This window comes from Brachyhypopomus gauderio, chromosome 1, assembly GCF_052324685.1.
Source record: "Brachyhypopomus gauderio isolate BG-103 chromosome 1, BGAUD_0.2, whole genome shotgun sequence".
NCBI lineage: Eukaryota > Metazoa > Chordata > Actinopteri > Gymnotiformes > Hypopomidae > Brachyhypopomus > Brachyhypopomus gauderio.
The window spans coordinates 25,179,511-25,205,008 of NC_135211.1; the positions used below are offsets into that span (position 1 = coordinate 25,179,511).

The window sequence follows — 25,498 nt, forward strand, 5'->3', positions numbered from 1 at the left end:
TTGCGGCTCCTCAAACTGTGCCTTGTGTTATTTCTAGGTGGTCCTTAATCCTTCTTTTATAGTCTACTAAGGCCAGTTTCACAACCAGAAGTTCATGTTCCCCATGCCATAATTTCATTCAGCAGGGGAAAGCTTACGTGTGAAAATGGCTATTGGATACAATTTGCTCTAGGTTTTTTAATAATGGTATTAAAAAACCTAAAGCGTGGCCTCTACCCCAACTGTAGAGGCATCCACTTCTACAACGAATGGCGTGGACGGGTCAGGATGTTTCAGTACAAATGCTGTGGTAAAACCAGTTTTCAACATCTGAAAAGCATGGTTTGCTTTGGGAGTCCACTGAAACTTAATAGGGGAGCCTTTAATCAAAGCAGTAGTGTTGTCAAAAAAATCGATATATTGATACGTATCGATACTGAACATTCTGAAACGGTACAATACTCGTTTCCCTTAAGTATCGATTCTTTTTACATAAAATGCGCTTTCGTTTGACACACCCAAGCTGCCGTAATGCACAGGACAGTTTGTAATGCTAATATGGCAGCTAAAGCAAACGCAGTGCTGTTGGATTCGAAGCAGATACAGATGGAAAACTGAAGGACATGAACAAGCCCGTTTGCAAGCGGTGCTTTTGGAACATTTCAACGAAGGGCGCTAAAGCCTGGTTGAGTGACCATAGCGCTCGACTCCGCACGCACCTCGCGTGAACCTCCGCGAGCGGTGGAGGCTTTATACTTTCCGCTTTGCAGTGTTGTCCGAAACTATATGTGGTAGTATAAAAGAAACACCCCTCAAAACAGGGGAATGAACACTTACCTGACGAATTTTAATGCTGCTTTGTGTTTCAGGTTTGAAAAGTGCTGCAATTTAGGCTAAAGTACTTGAAAATGTTGAAATTGTAACTACTTCGTTTCACAACAAATATCTGTCTGACTGAACAGTTTTCATGTATTACATTAACAAATACGAGCCTCTTGTAATTCCAGGATGAAACATGAGAGAACGTGAAGACGTTAAGATTGGGCGTTTTGAAAATAAACAACCATTAAATAATGTGATTAAAAGCGCAATATTTCGAATCATTTCGAGTATATGTATAAATATTTAACTTAATTAAGTTTAACGTGCTTAGTTAGCAATTCCATTATGACAGATGTCACAGACACTTGTATTCACCCTATCACTATCAGTGACCATGCACCGGTCTCTCTCTCTTTGACACAGAAAAGAACCACACCAGCAACGAGGAACTGGAGATTAAATACATCATTACTTAAGGAACAAGATTTCATTAATTACTTCAAAAAAGAATGGGCAACATATTTAGAATATAACGATCTACCAGGTACCTCTCCGTGTGTTCTTTGGGAAGCAGGGAAGGCAGTAATGCGGGGGAAAATAATATCCTACTGCACACATAAGAAAAAGACAGAAAAAACACAGGTATTAGAATTGGAAGAAAAAATAAAATCTTTAGAAGCTGCCCATGCTGCTTCACCACAAGAATACACACTGAACAAGCTGAGGAAACTCAAACTGGAATTAAATGAAATAATAGATAAAAAGACACAATTTTTACTGCAAAGACTGCGCTGGCAGAATTTTGAACATGGCAATAAATCTGGAAAATTCCTTGCTAATCAGTTAAAGCTTAATAAGGAAAAAACAACTATCTCCTCTATTAAGAACTCAACAGGTAGCATTATTCACGACCCACAACAAATAAATAAAGCTTTTAAAGAGTTTTATAAAGCTTTATACGCATCACAGATGAATCCATCTGATTCAGCTATTGAAGAATTTATTAATAATATAAATCTCCCAAAGCTAGAAAACGAACAAATTGTTGCACTGGATTCACCACTTGCTCTGCCCGAATTACATGAAGCCCTACAGCAGCTACCAAATAACAAAGCTCCAGGACCAGATGGATTTCCTGTAGAATTCTACAAAGAATTATGGTCGGTGCTAGAACCAACCTTTTTTAGAATGGTAAATCAAATTCAAAAAGATCATGTCCTGTCTCCAGACATGAATTCTGCTAACATCAGTGTACTTCTAAAGCCAGGCAAAGACCCTACACTTCCTTCCAGCTATCGCCCCATTTCACTCATAAACGTAGATCTTAAAATTATTTGCAAAGCACTTGCAAGAAGATTAGAGGAAATCACCCCACTTATAATACATCCAGATCAAACAGGTTTTATCAAGGGTAGACAATCTGCCAACAATACACGCAGACTAATAAACATAATAGATTACTGCACAATTAACAAATTAGAGACTACCATTGTATCTTTAGATGCAGAAAAAGCATTTGACCGGGTAAACTGGAAATATTTATTAGCAGTTCTACACAAATTTGGATTTGGCCCATCCTTCATAAACTGGATCAAAGCCTTACATAGTTCTCCTAATGCACAGGTTAGGACAAACGACATCACCTCACAAAGCTTCACTCTGCAAAGGGGCACCAGGCAGGGCTGTCCACTATCACCCTCACTTTTCGTTCTCTTCATTGAGCCATTAGCAGCAGCAATTCGACAAAATGCAAATATTACAGGAATTAACACAGGAACCACAAACCATAGGATAAGTCTCTACGCAGATGATGTATTACTTTTCCTACAGAACACACAAGCTTCCCTTCCGAATACAATCAAACTTATAGACAGCTTCTCTTCTATAACAGAATATTCCATCAACTGGGGCAAATCAACAGTTTTGCCTATAAACTGTAGTTTCCAGAACACGACCACCACTCCACTACAATCAGGTAATATTAGATATTTAGGCATACATGTCTCTGCTAAACTGTTAGACTTGGTGCAGTTAAATCATATCCCTCTATTAAAAACAATAGAAGATGATCTCACACGTTGGAACGCTTTACCTATATCACTCATGGGGAGAGTGGCTACCATTAAAATGATGGTTCTACCCAAAGTTAACTATTTATTCTCACTAATCCCAAATAAACCCTCTGCTGCTTGGTTTAAATCCTTAGATTCAAACATCTCAAAATTTCTATGGAAAAACAAGCCATCAAGAATAAGTATGAAAACCTTGCAAAAGCCAAAACGCAATGGTGGCTTAGAATTACCAAATTTTTATCAATATTTCTTAGCCAATAGATTACAGTACATTTTAAAATGGGTCAAATACGACTTAATAGACAGGCCATGGTTGGACCTAGAACAAGCATTTTGCGGGAAAATAAAACTCTCAGACCTACCTTACATTAGCTCTACTATTAAGCGTCAGGACTGTTTTAAAAGCCTTAATATAAATACTTCACTGACAGCCTGGTGGGAATTCCTTAAATTAACTCAGTCCCCACTCATCCCATGCAAACTAACACCCATTTGGAACAATCCAGACATCTGTCAGAACAAGAAAGTACTACATTTTTCATCATGGCATGACAGGGGAATAAAAAATGTAGAACATGTTATTAAAGATGGAAACTTTGTCACATTCCAGGAACTTGTATCAGAATATGGAATAAACAACAGTAGATTTCTGGAATATCAACAATTAAAATCCATCATTCAACAGAGATTCAACCGCAATCAACTGAATTTAGAAATATCAGCATGGATAACTGAATTTTAAAATCTATATACTCCTAAATTATTATCAAAACTGTATAAATTATTGTTAAAATTTGATGACTCAATCTCCCTTCCGATAGCCAAATGGGAACGAGATCTATTTATTAATCCAGATCAACATTTCTGGACCGACATATGTACAAATATCTTCAGAATAAGTAAAAGCCCCAACTTACAACTTATACAATACAAAGTCCTTCATAGAACAGGACAAAGGACAAAGGATGTTCCAAATGGGCCTAGCACAATCAAACATATGCACCCACTGTACAGGCAATATAATTGATAACTATATGCATGCTATATGGGATTGTAGGCCTGTTAAGGAATTCTGGCAGAAGGTATGTGTAGAATTGTCCACGGGGCTTAAAAGCTGCATCCCAACTTCCCCCAGACTGTGCATCTTAGGAGACGTCAGTGAATTAGATACAGAGGCAGACATATCACACATAGTTCTCACTGCCCTATGCATCGCCAAGAAAACCATTCTTATCAATTGGAAAACGAAAAAGGACCTGCATATTACTCATTACAAAAATTTATTACTTGATCACATCTGTCTGGAGAGAATGTCTGCTTCCTCTAAAGACCAGTTGGAGGAATTTAATTCTCTTTGGTTCCCACTGATCAGTTCCATTAGCTAGTCGGGGTGGTTGGCGGGGGCCTCAGCTCCCGGAGGGCCGGTTGGTGGCTGGGGGTCGACCCCGGGGAGACTGCTCGTGCCGGCCACTTTCTGGGCGGGGGGGCCGGGGCTGCCGACCTGGGATGGCATGTGCTTGCCCTGGCGGGCGGTGGTGGGGGGGGCTTGGGTGGCGCTCCCTCTGGGCTCTGGGGTGTGGGGCCGGGGCGTGGGGGGAGCAGATGCTGGCCCTCGGCGGGGTGGCTGGCCTCCCCTGTGGGGCCGGGTGGCGGGACCCGGGGCCTGGTGCCTGGGGCCCCCCGACCCCGAGCTGGGGCCCTGCCCGTGCGGGGGGACCTGCACCGCTGCGGTCGGCCTGGGTCGGGGCGTTGGGTCTGGGCCTTGGGGCTCCGAGGTGCCTGGGTGGTGGGAGTGGGGTGGTGGATGATGGGGATGTCTGGGGTGGGCCGGGAGGTAGGGTTCCGGACTCCGACCAGCATGTCCTCAATACTGTTGATGTCTGTCATTGTTTGATCACTGTGCGATTGGTATGGTTGTGGGTGCATACACAGGGGTGTGGTGTATATGGGACAAGCGTGTGTGGGTGTATATGTATGTGTAGATATATATGTATATATGTATGTATGTGTATGCATATATTTATATATATGGATGGATGTATGTATGTATATGTGTATATATGTATATATTTATGGGTTAAATGTGTGTAAGTGCATACGTGTATGAAGGAAATGTGTGTCTAGGTGTATGTGGATGTGCGGACCGGCTGCTCTCTGTGATGGGGGTGATGTGGATCCGGGCTTGGATGTGGTGGTGGGGAGGGTTGCCGCCCTGGTCTCCCCGGGTCGACCGCTCCCTGCCTTGAGCTGGGGGGGCAGCGAAGCTCGGTGCTCAATGAGCCAGCTAGCAAGCTGGCTCTCCTCTTCCAGAGGACCCTTTCCTCTGGACCTAAGCATTCCCACCCACCCCCCCCCCCCCCCCCCCACACACACACACACACACACACACACACATCCTTGCTCATTTAGCATTCTGGGGACAGGCATGTACCCAGAGGTTGACGAGGTGGGCCTGCTGCCATGGTTCACCCGTCTCCTCACCACTGTCTGTCCCTCAGTTTTTACTGCACTTTAGACATTGAGGGCCTTTGAGGGGACGGTGTGGACATGCACTCACGTTTGTCCTAGCACCTGTCCCCTCAATTTTAACTGCACCATAGTATCACACACTACTACACATGCATATACACCAACACCTACACACAACACTGGGGGTGGAGGGGTGGGAAGGCCTTCCTTCACCCGCTTCCTGCTCCCTGCCGGGGCGGGGGGGGGGGTTGCTGGCACGGGACTGGGCTGGTGGCTTCCTAGGACCACTACCGGTCCTTGCTGGTCCAGCCATTTGCCCCTGCCGCAGAGGGTGTGCTAGTCTGGATAAGTGTGTGTCTCTGTCCTTGTTTTCTTCTTGTTTCTGAATGGGTGGATGAATGAGTGCGTGTTGGAGGGAGGGGACATATGGCCAGGTTTGGAGGTGTGAGGGTGAATTTGAGTGTATGTGTGTGTGTGTGGGGGTGGGTGTGTGCATGGTGGGGGTGTATAGGGGCGAATGTAGTGTGGGTTTGGGTGTGTGGGTGAGGACAGCTGGTTCTGGGTCGGGGCTGGTCGTGCCCGGTTCACTCCCGGACGCTCCCCTGAGGCTACTGCACCACTCCAGAGGGGGGCGCCTTGGGGCTCCGGAGTCCGGCTTGGCCCCCCGGCGTAGGTGCGGTTGGCCCGCTCCCCTGGGCGGTGGTGGTATGGGGCGGCCGGGTGCTCCTCGGCGGGAGGTGGGCCCTGCCGGGTGGTGGGTGGCTTTCCGGGCGCGTGGTGCCGTGGCTTTGCCGGGGGGGGGGGGGGGGGGGGGGGCATCCTGGGGGGGAGGCGCTCTGTTCCCTCTGGTTCCCCTGGACCTGCGCTCCTTGACTGGTGGGGCGCTGTCCGGGGTCTCTCTCTCCCGCCTGCGGGGGCGGGCATGTGAGGGTTTCTGGGAAGTGCGGCTCTGGTACTCCACCGCTCCGTGGGGGGCCGTGGGCGGGTGGGATTCCCGGGTCTCTCTCAGCCCGCCTCTGGCCTCTGGGGGAATGTTGTCGCAGCTACCCACCCTTGCTGGTAAGTACATTCCATACATCGATCCTATGTTGCACTTCTAGGTTGCACATAAACACACACTCACACACACCCATACATCGCACTCATCTGTACTATATGTATTTGGTTTACTTTCTGTACTTCTTTGCAGTGGTCATTTGAGCTGGTTGCGTGTTTTATTTTATTATTATTATTTATTTATTTAAAAAAAATTTTTTTTAAGTTTAACGTGCTGGGAAATATTGGTACAAGCGCTTGAATTGAACCCTGCAAACATGACTTTGTTCATTGCGCTGAGGCGCGGCGCGCGCGAAGTTACAAAATTCGATGTTTGCAGGGTTCATACACCTTGTGGAATTCAAACACTTGTGTGTCACTTTCAAGGTCCATTTCAATATTTCCCAGCACGAGCAAAGACACTTCGTCAGACGTTCAAAAGACGTCCACTGAAAAGCCAGAATGAAAGTTTTAGCGACGTCTTTTTTAAACATCTATTACTGCCATTCAGTTGCAGTTTTTGCACGTCCTGACATCCAATAAAGGTCCTAGTCAAACGTTCAGATAGAAAACTCGTCATAGACGTTCATGTTAAGTTAAAAGGTTAAGGTCCTAGTCACACTGTCAGATTTTGAACCAGTTTTGAACGTCCACCAGACATGCAAAAATGGGTCTGGACTGACCGACGTGATACAGACTTGATTTTAACGTCTTTCTGACGTCGCATGTTTGTTGGGATAAGTTAAATATTTATACATGTACTCGAAATTATTCGCTTTTTTATCACATTATTTAATGGTTGTTTATTTTCAAAACGCCCAATCGTAACGTCTTCACGTTCTCTCATGTTTCATCCTGGAATTACAAGATGCTCGTATTTGTTAACACAAAAGAACTGTTCAGTCAGACAGATATTTGTTGTGAAATGAAGTTACAATTTCAAGCATTTTCAAACACAAAGCAACATTCATTTGTTTGTTTATAAAAAAAATAAAAAGGCTTTAAAACGGAAATTAGCACCGTATCTGACTTTGGTATCGAAAATGGTATCGAATTTCAATATTTTTTTAAGTATCGTATCGAAGTTGTAATTCTTAGTATCGTGACAAGCCTACAAAGCAGTGAGAGGAGCAGCTCTTTTACTAAAATTCCCAATGATCCTGCAGCAGATGTTTACAAATCCTAGAAAGCTTTGTAGTTCCTTAATTGACATTGGAGTAGGTCAGTCTGTTATGGCCTGGATTTTGTGATTATCCATAGTAACACTGTTTAATCCAGTAATATATCCTAAAAAAGCAATGGAACTTTGGTGGAATTCACATTTCTCTCCCATTTCTCTAAGAGCTTTTTAAGCTCAAACCTAACTTACACTGTAAAAAAAAAAATCCTGAAAAAACGGTAAACGACTGGGAGCAGCAGACAAAAACTTTAATTTTAAAGTGAAAAACCCTGATTTAAATTAAGTGGAAAAATTCATTAAACATTCTGCAGAGAAATACCGTTATTTTACAGATTTTTCCTGGATTATTATGATTTAGCACTTTTAATAAACTGACAGCACTAATATTTTTGCAGAGAAATACCATTATTTTACAACTTTTCCCTGAAATATTATGATTAAGCATTTTTTAAAAAGTGACAGCACTAATAATTTTGCAAAGAAATACCATTATTTTACAACTTTTCCCTGAATTATTACAATTAAACACTTTCAATAAAGTTACAGCACTAATAGATTTGCAGAGTGTGGGGATGTGCCTTGGGGTAGACGCGACTCCACGATCTACACTCTGAGAGACCAGGGTTCTCCCCGAAAAGATCAGGCTTGACTCCGTAGTAGGCTTCACCCGAGATTTTAATTAGTGCAACAGATGTGAACATAACCCCTTGGATCCAATAAAACATCAGTAAAATGCTGTGCAATAAAAAGTCTCTGGCAATATGTCGGGGCACACTCGCTACCCCTCCGGGAAGTCCTCTCGATAGGTCTTCAGTTCGGCCTTTTAAACGGATAGCCCCGCCCCCAACCTTGTTAGACCGTACCAACACCTTGGAGCGGGACCACACGCGTCGCCTGTTGGAACATCTATCATATGCGTGAACATGGTATGCTATTATTTGTTGAACATCACATTCTACATGGTTATGATCTGTCTTCCCCTGTCCTCCTCCTACAGGATCAGTAGGACCCGTCTCCCCCCCTCTACTGCCGACCGTGGGCTCTACCGGCCAGCACCAGGGAAGCCCTGGAAGACGGTCCTCCTCCCCTGAAGACACAGGACAGCTGGTGAGTTATTAATCTGCATACATATGTATATATTCTAGAGTGCAGTCAATGTGATGGGTCAAGTCTCTGACCCCATCACACACCCCCCCCCTTCAGCTAGTCACTCGGTAGAGGGACGTGAGAGGAAGTCTGCAGGCACATTTTGAGTCCCCTTCCGGTACCGCACCTGAAACTTAAAAGGTTGTAGAGACAAATACCACCGGGTAATCCGTGCATTGGTGTCTTTCATCCTCTGCATCCACTGCAGTGCACGATGATCAGTCTCTAAGATGAAATCAGACCCCATCAGGTAGTATTTCAGAGAATCGAGGGCCCACTTCACGGCTAGAGCCTCTTTCTCCACTGTCGAGTAGTTCATCTCCCTCGGAAACAGCTTCCTACTAATGAACAGAATTGGTCTCCGTGCATCAGCATCGCCTTGAAGCAGCACTGCCCCCAGGCCATGACCCGATGCATCTGTCTGGACCACGAACTGCTTCTCGAAGTCGGGGCTGCACAGAACTGGTTCTGCACACAAACACTGTTTGAGATTGTTAAAAGCAATATCACATTCCTTTGTCCATTTTACCTTCTGAGGCCTGTCCTTCTTGGTCAAGTTGGTCAGTGGCGCCGCCCTAGTGGAGAAATCCGGGATGAATCTCCGGTACCAGCCCACCAGACCTAAAAAGGATCTCACCCGCCTCTTTGTGGTTGGAACCGGCGTACTCCTGACCGCCTCCACCTTGTCAACCTGTGGACGTATTACACCACCCCCTAGGACATAACCCAGGTATGAAACAGTGTCTCTTGCTAGACAGCACTTAGATGGATTGACTGTCAGACCTGCCTCTGCAATCTTCTGTAGGACCACCTGCATATGTTGCACATGCTCGTCCCAGCTAGTACTGTATATCACAACATCATCAATGTAGGCAGCCGCAAACCCTTCGGTGCCCTTCAGCACTTCATCCATGAGGCGTTGAAACGTAGCGCCCGCCCCATGCAGACCGAATGGCATCACCACGAAGTGGTACAGACCAGACGGCACTCGAAAGGCAGTCAGTTCACGGGCTGCATCGCTGAGTGGCACTTGCCAGTATCCCTTGCACAAGTCCAGTGTTGTAAGGAATTTTGCTCTCCCTAGCCTTTCAATCAGTTCATCTGCTCTTGGCATTGGGTACGGATCAAAAGCAGACACGGCGTTGAGCTTAGAGAGGTCTATGCAGAATCGCAGGCCCCCGTCTTTCTTGGGTACCAGCACCACAGGACTACACCATTCGCTCTTTGACGGTTCTATCACTCCCAACTCTAGCATACTTTGTACTTCCCTCATTAAGTCTGGAATCAGGCGTGCTGGCACTCTGCAGTTCGTCTGTCTGAGTGGATCCGGTTTCAGCAGACGGATGTTGTGTTGCATGATGCTTGTTCTGCCCGGCTCGTCTTTAAAGAGGTTTGGTGGAATTATGCTCGTAAGCTGTTCTTGTTGTTGAGTGTTGAGGTGTGACAGATCAAGAGGGGTACTGGCCACTCCTATACTAGGAAAATACTGCTCTTCATGCTCTTCCTCCTCTCCAACTGCTCTCACCCATAACTGTTCCGCTGGATTCAGCTGGCCCTCTCGCCACACTCTTAGCATGTTAATGTGAAAGGTTTGTCTTGATTTCTTCCTCTCAGGGAGAAGTAGTTCATAGGTAGTCTTACCTATCCTCCGCAGTACTTCGTATGGTCCCTGCCATTTAGCCAACAGACCTGTGTCAGATGTGGGGAGAAGAACAAGTGCTTTATTGCCTGGTTGCAATTCTCTGTCCTTTGCGACCATATCATACCACTGTTTTTGGTGTCGCTGGGCTCCCTCCATGTTGTCTCTGGCCATCTCAGTCAGCTGAACCATCTTGTCTCTCATCTTAAGCACGTGCGAGAGCACATTGATCTTCTGCTCTCCATCGTGTCCTTCCCAAGCTTCTTTCAGGACATCCATTGGGCCCCTCACTTCTCTGGCTCGAAGCGGTGGCGTTGTTTGTTGGGATTCCCCAGCTTGAAATCTCCGTCAGCCAGTCTCGCCGCCGCGAATGCTTCCGCCATTTCCACCGCGTCTTCTGCAGACGATGGGCTCCTCTCGACAATCCAGCGTCTTAACTCGGGACTCACCATGCTCAGGTATTGTTCCAAGATAATCGTTTCTCCGATCTCTCCTTTCGTTTTTTCACTTGGTGTCTTCCACTTTTCGTATAGCGATTTAAGCCTGGTGAATAGTTCTCTCGGAGTTTCGTCATCCTGGACCGTACAATCTCTGAACCTTTGGCGGTAGGTCTCCTTGTTTATTTCGTACTTCTTTAGGATTGCCTGTTTGATTTTACTATAGTCGCCTGTGTCGTCAGCGTCCATGGCGACGTAGGCTGCTCGGGCTTTGCCGTCTAACAGTGGGACTAGGTGTATGGCCCAGCTTCCTATCGGCCATTTGGCTGCCTGAGCCATCCGCTCGAACGTTGTCATAAAATGTTCTATATCATCTGTATCTTTGAGCATTGGCATCCTTGGAGTTGGCCATCTCTCGCTCGTGCAAGGTTGATGCTGGTGCGGGAATTCTGAAACTCCTCTCCGTCCTCCACCAGCAGCATAAGAACTCCGGAGAATTTGGGACTGTGTCGCTTCGTATAGCTCACCACTTTCCCCGGCTTCATGTCCGCTTTCTATATGCCTTCTTTGCACTTCTTCCTGTATTAAGTTAAACTGATGCTGCATTGTGCGCCACCGTTGTTCATTTTTTGCTGTTTCGCTTCGCATGTGTTCATCTTTAGCCCTCTGCTCCGTGATGAAACTTTGTAGCATACTGCATACGCGCTCAATGTCTTTGCCCGAGTCGCTTGGCGTTATCTCCACTTGTCGACTCGTCGTATCGTCTTCTTCCGTCCTTGGGTCGCTTTGGTCTGTGCTGTGCACTACGGGAGGTCGCTTTGGAGCCATCCTTTCAATGACGGGGTTGTCTTGACTTTGTTACTTATACGAGCCGTCCCCTGCTCCTTATTTCTACAAACTTACAAGACTTCTTCGCTGCCACCATTTGTGGGGATGTGCCTTGGGGTAGACGCGACTCCACGATCTACACTCTGAGAGACCAGGGTTCTCCCCGAAAAGATCAGGCTTGACTCCGTAGTAGGCTTCACCCGAGATTTTAATTAGTGCAACAGATGTGAACATAACCCCTTGGATCCAATAAAACATCAGTAAAATGCTGTGCAATAAAAAGTCTCTGGCAATATGTCGGGGCACACTCGCTACCCCTCCGGGAAGTCCTCTCGATAGGTCTTCAGTTCGGCCTTTTAAACGGATAGCCCCGCCCCCAACCTTGTTAGACCGTACCAACACCTTGGAGCGGGACCACACGCGTCGCCTGTTGGAACATCTATCATATGCGTGAACATGGTATGCTATTATTTGTTGAACATCACATTCTACATGGTTATGATCTGTCTTCCCCTGTCCTCCTCCTACAGGATCAGTAGGACCCGTCTCCCCCCCTCTACTGCCGACCGTGGGCTCTACCGGCCAGCACCAGGGAAGCCCTGGAAGACGGTCCTCCTCCCCTGAAGACACAGGACAGCTGGTGAGTTATTAATCTGCATACATATGTATATATTCTAGAGTGCAGTCCATGTGATGGGTCAAGTCTCTGACCCCATCACACAGAGAAATACCTTTATTTTACAACTTTCCCCTGAATTAGTACAATTAAGCACTTTCAATAAAGTGACAGTACAAAAAGTTCTGCAGAGAAATACCGTAATTTTACAGATTTTTCCTGTCCATATTCATGACTCCCAGGACAAACTCAAATGTGCAATGCAAACTGCAAAGTTATTTTATACAAATGAAAAATTATATTATACCAATGTTGAGCACCTCAATGTCCTCTATCATCACTTTTAATCATTTAAATCCCCAGGAATGTACTCAGTGTCTTCCTCCATCACCAATATCAGTAGCCTGAACACAACTACAAACACATAACACTGATGTGAAATGAAAGATACACTCCTTATCATTTACATGTAGGGCATTTAGCAGATGCTCTTATCCAGGGCGCCTTACAAAGTGCTTTGCCATCTGTTCACAGAATTAATTCTAAATAGTACATAGATAGGTCAGAATTCAAGATACCCTTGGACCAGAATACTACTAAACTACAGAAATCAATGCAAATACCTAGAGGTACACAAAACATAGGCTGAATATTGCTAAACTACAGGAATTAAAATGGATACCTACAAGAAATACAAATTCACATAGGTACTATATCATACAACCGAAATAACTATGACAAGTACTAGAGATTTAGTCTGTTCAACAGATGAGTCTTCAGTCTACATTTGAAGACTGCTAAGGACTCTGCAGTCTGGACAGCCAATGAATGAATGAATGAAGGAATGTTCAACTTATAATGTTCAACAATGGAAGCGCATTCCACTATCTCGGAGCCAGGACAGGTCTTGAAGTTTGTTTTCCGTGAGACTTTAAGCATGGCGTTTTAAGCCAAGCCGTACTTGAGGTTCAAAGTACTCAAGGTTTGGATGGGGCTTTGACCATGGCCATCATGTAGGGAGGGGTTGGTCCATTTTTGGCTTTGCAGGCAAGCATTGAGGTTTTAGATCTGATGTATGCAGCTACTGGAAGGCAGTAAAGAGAATGCAGCACTGGAGTGACATGTGAACTTGGGGAGATTGAAGACCAGTCGTGCTGCTGCATTCTGGATCAGTTGTAGAGGTCTGATGACCCATAGAGAAAGATCCATAAGTAAGCAGTCGCAGTAGTCCAGCTTAGAGATGAAGAGAGACTGTACAAGCACCTGGGTAGCTTCTTGTGAAAGAAAGGGTCGTATTCTCCGTATGTTGCAGAGAAGAAATCTGCAGGATCTGGTCATTGGCCTCTCAGAAGTGAAAAGCAGAAGTCTGCCTGTTAAAAAGTTGCAGACAAAATCCAAAGTTAGCTGCTGTTAATTTTGTGCCAATAACATTACAAATATTATAGTTCTTATGAGCTGAAATATTTACCATGATTTGGTATAAATGATAAGTCTTTGAATTATCATTTACTTGGTTAGATTCTGAATCTTTGCAGGTAGAAAATTTATTGATATTGAAATTACTACTCAAAGTTCATCCTTGGAAAACAATTGATGTCTAGGGTACAAGTGTGCAGGTTAACAAAGCTCTTTCAAAGAGACAAAAATGTGATACGTTCACCTTATCTGAGTCCCTTTGAAAACCTACAGAGCTTTGTAAAGCTTATACATCTGGACATCAGTTTTCATCAAAGAATAAAAACTGCAAAGCCATTTCAAAAAGGGATCAGACTTCTCTGTTATTTTGAATCATGACAATGACATCTGTGAATTAGCACTTAATCTTGGAGAAAACACATAAACAGTGAAGAGAGATTCAGGACGTGGGGTGTTCTGCCCTCATTAAAGAGTTCCCCTTCCTTAATTAGACAGACAGATGACTCCTACAACGCACCAGTTGGATTTGGAGAATTTATTCAAACCAACAGAGTGCAAAGGGGTAAACTAAAATAAAGAAGCAAAATAAGACACAATCAGCAAAAAATATGTACTTATTAACATATCTAGTACATCTACTTCAAGCATAAAGCCTAGAACTAGCCTAACAAGATACTAACTAGCTTAACATATGAAATAGCGAGATGCTAAATGATCAACAACGGTTACATCAATAAAATTACAAACTGTGCAGAAATATACACATCTTATGTTTATACATAAACATATCCATGAAAATACTGCTTCTACAAGTGATTTCACACGACGATGAGCGCAAATATGTAAGCTGTTAAATCTTCCGTGTTCAAAACTGGTCTGACAAACAAAACAAAACTAACGGTCACATTCTATATACGTCACAGGCTTACCGTAAATCTCAAACGCCACCTAGTGGCAAGAAAGGTAAATAACACATAGAATACTTTTACAATGAACCCAGTCCAGAACACTCCCCGCCTGGTATCTAAAAAGATGCCACCTTTATCCAGGTGAATTTAGGTACTATAAACACTAATCAGTCTCTGGGGAGAGGAGTAGGACGACCTCAGAGACTGGCCGCAGAAAGGTCTGGCTTGACCCGTCCCTTAAAGTCTTGACCTCCACCTTCCTTACCCTCCCGTCCGCGCAGGGGAAAGTCTCGATGATGATGCCCATGGGCCAGTCGTTTCTCTGCAACTGGTCATTTTTCAAGAGGATAACATCCCCTTCTTTCAAATTGCATGTCTCCTTTCTCCACTTCCTGCGTCTCTGCAGAGTGGGGAGGTACTCAGCCCTCCATCGATGCCAAAAGGTGGTGGCGAGGCTTTGGACCTGCCTCCACTGCTTGCCGTAGAGGTCCTTCTTGTCGAATTCACCCTTGGGAGGAGGGAGGGCACCAACCTTCTGCGTGAGAAGTGTTGCAGGCGTCAGGATGAATGGGGAGTTGGGGTCTGTCGACACAGGAACCAGAGGGCGGGCGTTTAGAATAGCTGAGACCTCTGCCATGAGCGTGGTCAGGACCTCGTGCGTGAGCCTTTCTGGGCCGGCCTTCAACAGCATCGCGTCTAGGATCCGCCTCGCCAGTCCGATTAGTCGTTCCCAACTGCCCCCCATGTGCGAAGAGTGTGGTGGGTTGAAGATCCACTTACACCCATTGTCACCGAGATATCCTTGCACTTCCTTGTCGCTGGTCACAGAGTCCATCTGCAACTCCTTACAGGCGCCGACGAAGTTGGTGCCACAATCGCTCCTGATCTGTTTCGCTGGCCCTCTTAGTGAGAAGAACCGTCGTAGAGCGTTGATGAAACTCAAAGAGTCCATTGACTCCAGAACTTCTATATGTGTGGCTCTGGTGCTCATGCACGTAAAAAGTGCAGCCCATCTTTTGCTGCTGGCCAATCCGCCCCTGGTCCGCCGTGCTGTGACCATCCATGGTCCGAAGATGTCCACACCCACAAATGTGAAGGGAGGATCTGTGCTTAGGCGGTCGGCAGGTAAGTCGGCCATCTTTTGAGTCTCCATCTTCCTGCGTAGCCTTCTACATGTGACACAGTGATGAAGGATGCTGTAGATACGACGTTTCCCACTAATAATCCACAGCCCTGCCGCTCGCACCGCACCCTCGGTGAGGTGCCGCCCTTGGTGCTGGACCTGCTCATGATAATGCCGGATTAGCAAGGTTGTGACATGGCTCTGCCCAGGTAAGATTACAGGACTAACCTCTCTGCTACCCATGTTTGCCTTGGACAAGCGTCCTCCAACCCTGAGGATGCCTGCACTGTCAAGGTAAGGACACAGGCTAAGGAGCGGGCTCTGCTTGGGAATGTCTATTCCTCCCCTAATGCATTCCAAAGTCTCCGCGAAGGCATCTTGTTGGACCGCCCATATTATGATGTTTCTCGCTTCCTCCAAGTCTTCTGTAGGATTGGGCCCTTCATGCATGTGCCAACCCTTGCAGCTGCTCCCCTGTGTGAAGGAGAGGGCGACATGCACAAGTTTAGCAACTGCTCGATTGAGTGACCGCCAGCTGGAGAACCTCTCAAAACGTGTAGGGCCGAGTTGCTTAGTGGTAACCCTGTTGAAATGACAAGTGATCTGCGGGCGGATGTCAGAGTCAGAGTTAGGGTCGACCAAGTCAAAGGAACTAGACGTTGGTTCAACTTCATTAGCTGTCAACAGGAATGGTGGTCCGCGTAGCCATGTGGTGTGAGTTAGACTGCCTGCAGGGACTGCTCGTGAGCCGTGGTCAGCAGGGTTTTGGCCGGAGGGCACGTACTTCCATTGATTAGGGCTTGTTGACCTCCTAATTCGCTGCACCCTATTGCTCACATAAACATGGAATCGTCTTGATTCATTGTGGATGTAGCCTAGGACCACTTTACTATCCGTGTAAAAGGTCACAGCATCGAAGATGGTGTCCATCTCATCTACAAGTGTGTCTGCAATCTCTACAGCCAGGACCGCAGCACACAGCTCGAGCCTTGGGACTGTGGTTTCTGGACGTGGAGCGAGCTTGGCCTTGCCAAACACGAACCCAACTTCCGCATCGCCACTCGTATTGGCTGTCCTCACATAAGCAACAGCAGCTATAGCAGTGGTGGAAGCATCACAGAATACACACAGGGCCTTATTACTTACTTGGCGGAGAGAGATGGAGGTGTATTGACGCGGGATCTTGAGCTGTTCAAGTTCCTTTAGAGAGTCCCTCCACAGTTTCCATTCCCTGTACCTTTCCTCAGGAAGAGGGGCATCCCAGTCGCATGACTCTGTGGTAAGCCCTCTCAGTATGGATCTTCCTCGAATGCTCACAGGAGCAGCAAAACCTAATGGGTCGAACAGACTGTTTACTGTCGACAGGACCCCACGTCTTGTGTATGGCTTTTCTCCATCAGCAACGCGGAAGGTGAACACATCATCTGAAACATCCCAGCTCACCCCTAAACTTCTCTGCATGGGAAAGGGATCTATGCTAAGATCCAGGTCTTTCACCCCTTTAGCCAGGTCGTCAGAAGGGAAAGCTCTCATCACACCCACCCTGTTAGATAAGATCTTGTGAAGCCGGAGTTTGGAGATAGCCAACATGGATTGAGTATTGTGAAGAAGAGTGATGGCCTCCTCTTCTGAAGAGACAGACAGGAGGCCATCATCAACGTAGAAATTCCTCTCAACGAATAGCCTAGCCTCTTTTCCATACTCCCTCTCTCCTTCTGCAGCAGCTCTTCGGAGCCCATATGCGGCTACGGACGGTGACGGGCTATTTCCAAAGACATGTGCACGCATCCTGTACTCAATGACATCATCATCCAGGTCATTATTACGATGCCAGAGGAAGCGCAGAAAATTCCGATGGTCCTCACGTACTACAAAGCAATGGAACATCTGCTGGATGTCAGTGGTTACTGCTACTGGCTCCCTCCTAAACCGTAGCAATACCCCGAGCAAACTGTTGTTCATGTTTGGGCCCGTAAGAAGGACATCATTGAGGGACACCCCTTGGTATTGCGCGCTGGAGTCGAATACCACCCTCACCTGCCCAGGCTTCTGAGGATGATATACTCCAAAGAACGGTAGATACCAGCACTCCTCATCTGGTGGGGAAGGTGGTGCTACTTCAGCATGACCATTCTCAAAGAGCTTGCTCATGAACTCAATGAAATGCTCCCTCTTTTCTGGGTGTTTCCTTAGCGTCCTGGTAACTGCAGCAAGACGAGTCCTTGCCTGCTCACAGTTGTTTGGCAGACGCTGGCGTGGGCTCCGGAAGGGGAGAGGAGCCTCCCAGCTGTTGTCATCACCCTGTTTCAGTTCCTTCTCCATAATTGTCAGGAAGGCAATATCTTCCATAGATGGGGCCGTCTTCTCATCATCTCTTGTGTGACAGAAAATGAACTTCCCCATGAGTCGGGTTTTGTCATTTGGCAGGGACGGTTGATTGGAGAATGAAGGATCCTGAAACTGGCCAATGAGATTGAGCTTCTCCTTGATTTCGATCTTGTTGGGGCAGGGACAAAGGACACTGGGACGCCCATTCTCAAGAACATAAGTTCTGTAGGCATTCACAGGCGAGGGTGCGTGTGCGCCGTTAATACACACATCCCCTACTATCACCCAGCCGAGGGCTAATCGCTGGGCAAAGGGAGCATGTGGGGGGCCATTGCGCTGTTCAAGAACCTTGTGCACCTGGATCATGTCTCTTCCTAAAAGGAGTAAGATCTCGGCCTCCGGATCAAGAGGAGGTATTTTTGAGGTGAGGGACTTCAGGTGTGAATGGTGCATCACAGCAGCTGGCGTAGGTATCTCTGCCCTATTGTCAGGCAGTTGATCACACTCAATGAGTGTAGGTAGAGCTAGACTGTTTTTTTTCATCAGCCGACTCCACGATGAACCCCCTGGCTCTGCGGCCGGCAGCCTCTGACACACCTGCACAGGTTTTGAGTGTGTAAGGAGAAGTGTCGTTGGCTATGTTGAACATCTCAAAGAATGATGACCTGGCTAGTGACCTATTACTCTGGTCGTCCAGGATGGCATATGCTCTCCTTTTCTCCTCAGGTCGGTCTTTAGGATATACGTAGACCAGACTAATTTTAGCGCATGACTTAGTAATTGCGCTGTCTCCACAGACCTCTGTGCAGATTGAGGTAGTGACTGAAGCGGAAGAAAGTCCTTCTTCCTCCCCGCCATGCTCTTCTGAGGAGCCGCTAGTAGGCTTTGTCGACCATGGTGCAGGACCGGCATGAAGGGCTGCGATGTGCTTGTCGCTGTTGCATTCAGAGCACTGGATGATGTCCTTGCAGTCCTTAGCTTGGTGAGAGGTTGAAGAACAACAACGGAAGCAAATACTATTTTCTCTAAGGAAGGCCTTACGCTCGTCCAGCAGTTTTGCTCTAAAGGCTCTACACTTAGATAGGGGGTGGGGCTTTTTATGTATGGGACACTCTTTATCAAAGTTGCCTGAACCCTTAGTCTCGCTCTCCTTGGGGTGATTGGCCACCTCTATTTTATGCACAGCTACGGATTTAGCTGACCTAGGTGAGTATTTCTCCCCTCTAGGTGGCGTATTGTGGGGCACTGCTGCAGCAAAGCTCGGATCGTTCCTCATCCTTGCTTCTGAACGAATGAAGTCGGCAAACACAGAAAAGGGTGGGAAGATGGCGTGGTGTTTTTCTTTATACTTAGTACCGTGCACCATCCACTTCTCCTGCAGGTTAAACGGCAATTTTTCCAAGATAGGGTTAATGCCTCGCGCAGTGTCCAGGTAAGCTAAGGCAGGCAGGAACCCATCCTCTTTGGCTGCCTGTATCTCCAGGAGAAGGTCGCCTAGCTCTCGTAGTTGCTTGGGTTCTTTATTGGAGAACTTAGGGAATTGTTCAAGCTTGTGGAAGAGAGCCGCCTCCATGGCCTCTGGTGATCCATAAACCTCCTCTAATCTCTGCCAGACCATACTGAGGGCCTGACTTGGGTCATTGATACGAACTGACCTCAATCTCCTAGCGTGATCCGTCGACTCTGGACCAAGCCATTTAATCAGAAGGTCAAGCTCCTCACTAGGTTTCAGACCCAGATCTTCAACGGCGTTAGAGAAGTTGGACCTCCAAGCCCAGTAATTTTCGGGTTTGTCATTGAACTTTGTGAGTCCAGCTGTGAGTAGCTCACGGCGAGCTAAGAACCTTCCCAGCACTGATGCATCAGCACTGGGTTCTCCTCTCCGTGGATAACTATAATCCCCTGTATCTTGCCTGGGCGTCCATCGGTTCCTTGGTTCAGATGCTGGGTGTGGTGCAACATGGCCTCCTTCACTTCTCGGTGTGAATTGCACTGGCGGCCGCCTTGAATGAGCAGCTGTTACCGTTGGCATTGTGGCTTTTACGGACAGACGTTGTGTCTCACTTAGGCTTAGTAGCTTGTGATGTCTCTGGAAATCATCCCCAGAGTTGAGGTTAGCAGCTGCTGAGGAAGTTAAGGCAGCCTTTACATCCTGCTCTGGGTCATCAGTGCTCGCATTGGATTTAATATAAGCACACTGTTCTTGAACATATTTCTTTGTTCTCTCAACTGAATGACAGAGTGACCCTTGGTCGACATTATAAACCCTAGTGAGCTCCCCCATAGCAGCCAAATCCACTGCCGATTCAAAAACATTAGCTTCGGCACAAGCAGCATCAGCCTCCTTCTCTTGCTGTATAGCCTCCAATGTGGCATCGAGACGCGTCTCCTCTACTTTCAGTTGAGCCTTTTTTAATTTAATATCAATTTCCCTCTGCGCATGCAATGCCCTTGCCCGTGCGGCTTCAGCTTTAGCTCGTGCTTCTATTGCAGCAAAGCTAGCTGCAGATCTTACAGAGTGCTTTGATGATTTTGTTATATTTGATGAATGAGAACACTCTGATCTCGTTTCATACTTCTTTTCCCCTGTTGCTGACATCTTGACACTAGTAGATGTAGAACAGGCAGGATATCTTACTCACTGTTGTAGAAGCATCGTCTTTTACTGTTCTGCCCTCATTAAAGAGTTCCCCTTCCTTAATTAGACAGACAGATGACTCCTACAACGCACCAGTTGGATTTGGAGAATTTATTCAAACCAACAGAGTGCAAAGGGGTAAACTAAAATAAAGAAGCAAAATAAGACACACAATCAGCAAAAAATATGTACTTATTAACATATCTAGTACATCTACTTCAAGCATAAAGCCTAGAACTAGCCTAACAAGATACTAACTAGCTTAACATATGAAATAGCGAGATGCTAAATGATCAACAACGGTTACATCAATAAAATTACAAACTGTGCAGAAATATACACATCTTATGTTTATACATAAACATATCCATGAAAATACTGCTTCTACAAGTGATTTCACACGACGATGAGCGCAAATATGTAAGTATGTAATGTAAATTACATAATTTACATAATGTAAATGTAAATGTAAATGTATGTAATATGTATGTAAATCTTCCGTGTTCAAAACTGGTCTGACAAACAAAACAAAACTAACGGTCACATTCTATATACGTCACAGGCTTACCGTAAATCTCAAACGCCACCTAGTGGCAAGAAAGGTAAATAACACATAGAATACTTTTACAATGAACCCAGTCCAGAACATGGGGGATCCCCAAGATCCAGTGTAGTGGTGCAGCAGGGAGAGTCACTCACCTCAACATAATGGCCAGATTGATTTGTACTGTGAGCTAGTGCTCCTGCTCTGTGTTGCGTTCTTGCTCTGGGCTGTGTTGCGTTCTTGCTCTGTACAGTAAACAAATTGTAGGCAAACCTTGGTGCATATTGTTTTTTTGATTTACATATTTAACATATGAGAAAGCATATTAATTTCCTAAGGGTTAAAATGCAATGGACAAAATCTTCACAATGATCCCAATAATGGTGTTTTTATTTTTTACACAAACCATACCTGGTCTCCTTCACCCTTTCTTTCTTCAGTGCAGATCTGCATTAGCTTAACTGAGAAGCGGTCCAGCTGCAACATTAATTTTAATTGCATAGGATTTTCTCCATTAATCTGAAAAGGTTTTGACAAAAAAATACTGGTTTTAAGTCTATTCATATTCATTACATATTGTAACGGCGGCATCGAGTCAGAAGGACCAGAATGAGCCATGACACCAACGTTGGCGAAATGTTATTTTATAAGCAACACACTAAAAGCATAAACAAGTGCCAAATACACTGATTCAAAGGGGCAAAGGGAGGGGGAATACTAACACACATCCAGGGAAACAGGGAACTCACCGCAGGGCCTGCTGGGAGGCCTGTAGACTCCACCCCTTGACGCTGCCCATTGGCGGACGGTACAATATTCAGCCACCGCAGAACGTGATGGAGGTGGATTTTTTTAAAACCCATTAATGTCTGCCACTCAAAATCCAGATCCAGAGTGCTAAAAATGTAGAAATTACATCAACTACAAAATGCGACATGAGAGGCATATGGAGAAAGCTGAACTGTTAAGCACATTGATTTGTACATCATTTAATGTGACTATTAATCATTAGCGATAGAATAGTCGGCGACGTTCCTAGCAAATTAGACTTAATGTTACCTCAGAAAAATGCTCAACTATTTCAAGGTTCACCTCACATTAAAACTAATTCAAAATGAGACCGAGACCGAATTTGAGTAACTAAATCTAGCGACATAGCTAGTTATGTTAGCTAAATTTCAATGAAACTTATAACAAAGACTTGATAAAGCATTATTTAACCCATTATGTATTTAACAGTGAACGAATTAGACCGAAAAAGTATTTTAATGCATCGGAAAATATTAGATATTAATATTTTATTGTTTACATCTTTATCAAATGAAACATTCAAGTGAAATGTGTTTTTAGACTGGGCTAACTAGCTAGTTAACTAGCTAACGTTGGCTTACATAAATAAATCTGTGTATAATTTAAGAAAGCAGAAAAATACCGTATAAATAATACTGTATTTTTTCTGTAAAAAAAGGAGAAAAGCATGTAACTTGTAATTATTGTCATAATACTTAAAATAAAAGACGTTTTGTCAAATTACAAATAATGTCTGTAATTTTACAAAGTTTTGTATACAATTGGGAAAAAATTTTAAAATACATTAAATATTTACAGTTATTTTCCATAAAATTAGGATTTTTTTTACAGTGATATATATGAGTAGCAAAATCTAGAAAAATATATAAGGATATTGCCTCTGTAGGCGATCACAAAATGTCCAATGATATCTGTCAGGGCATAATTTTTAAATGCCTGGAAAACGCATACCTGTACTTGTACATAATGCCCCCTAGGTGGTTTTCAACTCATCTCCCTCTTTCATGCTGATTAAATTATAGGTACTTCTCAGATCCAATTTGGTGAAATACGTGGCATCCTTTAATTGTTAACAAAACTGAGACCAGCCTGTAATATCTTTATCAGACCAGTAGATGTTCATGATGTTCTAGCCTAGGGAGAACTAAGACTATGGGAAACTGAGTTTTGTATAACAAAAAGGATAAATGTTCTGAATGATGTTCTGTGAATGGGTTCTGTGCAGTGTGATATAAACCATTGTCCAAGAGATCTTCTGTCTAGAGCAGCCAGGCAAAGAGAGTGAGGGCTTAGATGAAATTTCCTTCAGCTCCAAAGTCTATCAGTGCTGGAAAAACAGGATGAAGACTGAAACAATAGAGACCTGAATAACAAAATATTTGGTCAGCAGTTCCTTAGTGGATGGACTCATCCCATTACTCCATGCGCGTTCCAGTTGCTATAGCATAGCATTTCCAGGGACGAGTCCTGAGAGACTTTCCCTGATGGAGTGGTATCCACATATCCACATAAATATGGGTTCAGTTCCTCGGACTATATTCATAAGTGTATATTCAGGTAGTATTAAAAAACCTAATTGTCAATGCCTTATGCAACTCTATGGTGATCCATGTTTGTTGTGCTACCTTCTGTGTCCCCATTTCTCCTCTGCCATTTTGGTTTGTCTTGACAGGTGACACCTGTCAACCTCGTGGAACGACAATAAGGCAAGCATGAAATTCTGCCATCACAAGTGCCCAAATCGAAGCGCAGAAACAGAACAGGTCTGATCAGAGGATATGGGGGTGGGAGAGACTGCTGTGACCCTGCCAGATGCTGAACCTGATGAGAAATCCCAGAGGAGGCAGCAGGTGAAACAGAAATATGATTCTGTCGTATTACTCATGCACATCAGGGGATGCTGCAGAGGCCGATAACACTTGCCATCAAGAGAGCTTTCACTGAGTTGAGATATTCTTTTTAAAGTCTGAAGTTATTATGTTTATACTTTAAGGTGAGGGCTTCCTGGAGAAGATAATAAACTATTTACTAAAAAAGGATTAATGAACTTCTCACCCTCCTGAAACATCACACTGCTGAAAGAGGTGTCTGGGCCACTGGTTTTGTTGCTTATGAGGTGGTTGAGTTCCAAATCTATACTTCTCCAAGCTGAGGAAAAAACACTGTTCGGAGCCAGAAGCTCCAGAAGTGGAGCTTTGTCGGCTGATTCAGCTGATTGTACCACTTCAGCTGGGTTTAGATATGGAACTCAAAAATACAATCCTCATTACCTAGTGGTGTTCCCTTTATTTTATGAATTCGGCTAGGCTGCAGTGTAAGAGAAGGTTACTGGTATTAGGTTTCCATGGTAACATCTAGTTAACTGTGATACTGACTATATAACGACTCAGAGGAAGAGAAGCTGGTGGATGCCTGAAGGAGGTACAGGACAGTGAACGAAAGCATAATGAGCCAAGCTCCAACCATTTCAGTCTTAACACCATCTACAACAGGGGTGCTCATTACGTCGGACGTGTCGGTCGATCGCGAAGGAATAAAATCGCGTCACATAAAATAGTAGTAGATGAATCGCACATCTGCACTGACTGTTGTATTTTGATTGACATTCACGGTAGCCAATCTGCAATCCACTCAACAAATTACGTTCGCCACCCCCCCCCCCCCCCCCCCCCCCCGCTCAACAAATTACGTTCGCCGCCACCCCGGTAGATCTTTCTGACTTGGTCATCCTATAAGTAGCTCGCAAGCTGAAAACTGTGGGCACCCCTGATCTACAACATTAGCAAATGGGTAAAGTCAGTATAGACTTTTAGGGGCTACATTTGAAAAGCCTTGCACAGTCATCTCCTATGGATGTGTGTGGGCTTGGTCAGTAATGTGTGTCCTGGTACAACATGCCACAAGGATGTCTAGCTCCCTGCTGGGAGTTAGCTTGTGCTTCTGTCACTTTAGATCAGATAAGATAAGAAGATAACTCTTCAGATCAAGTTGACTTGTTAAGCCAAATATGCTCAAAAATAGTTTCATGCATAGAGAATTCCAGACTGAAGCCAAGGAATTGTTTTCAAATTTCTAACATTTTATGTCCAACAATCAACAGTCCCTTAATTATTGGTGACTGGTGTATACTCTATATCATCAATTTTCCTCAGTTTAAGCCCACTAATGTAAATGTTATCTATGACTGTAACTTCAGTGCCTAGTGGTGGTGTTGCTTTGAGTGGATACTGTATGTTCTTTTAGGTAAAAGTGAGGGTAAAGTTGGTGATAGAAAAATCCAGTGCAACCACAGTGATTCTAGGAGCAGCTTTTATGGCTCTGTATCAGTGAAGATTTAGTGAAGAGTTAGTAACTACTTAACTCTGCTAATAAAGCCATTGTCCAGAGAAATTGAGCTCAACACTTAAATTGATTTGGTATTAACAGAAATGTGGATGATATTGAGCCTGTTAAAAAGCTTAAATTGTATTTTTGTTATATTGGTAGGGATGGAAAATAAATAAAATGT

General features: G+C 44.9%; 1 long non-coding RNA gene across 1 annotated transcript; it reads left to right on the forward strand.

The window, feature by feature from the left end:
• The first annotated feature begins 8,536 nt into the window (after positions 1 to 8,536).
• On the forward strand, positions 8,537 to 24,535 carry LOC143514166 (uncharacterized). Its single transcript, XR_013130778.1, has 4 exons — positions 8,537 to 8,664; positions 9,241 to 9,433; positions 12,138 to 12,247; positions 23,663 to 24,535. It is a non-coding gene; the product is annotated as an uncharacterized LOC143514166 (long non-coding RNA).
• Positions 24,536 to 25,498: the final 963 nt, after the last annotated feature.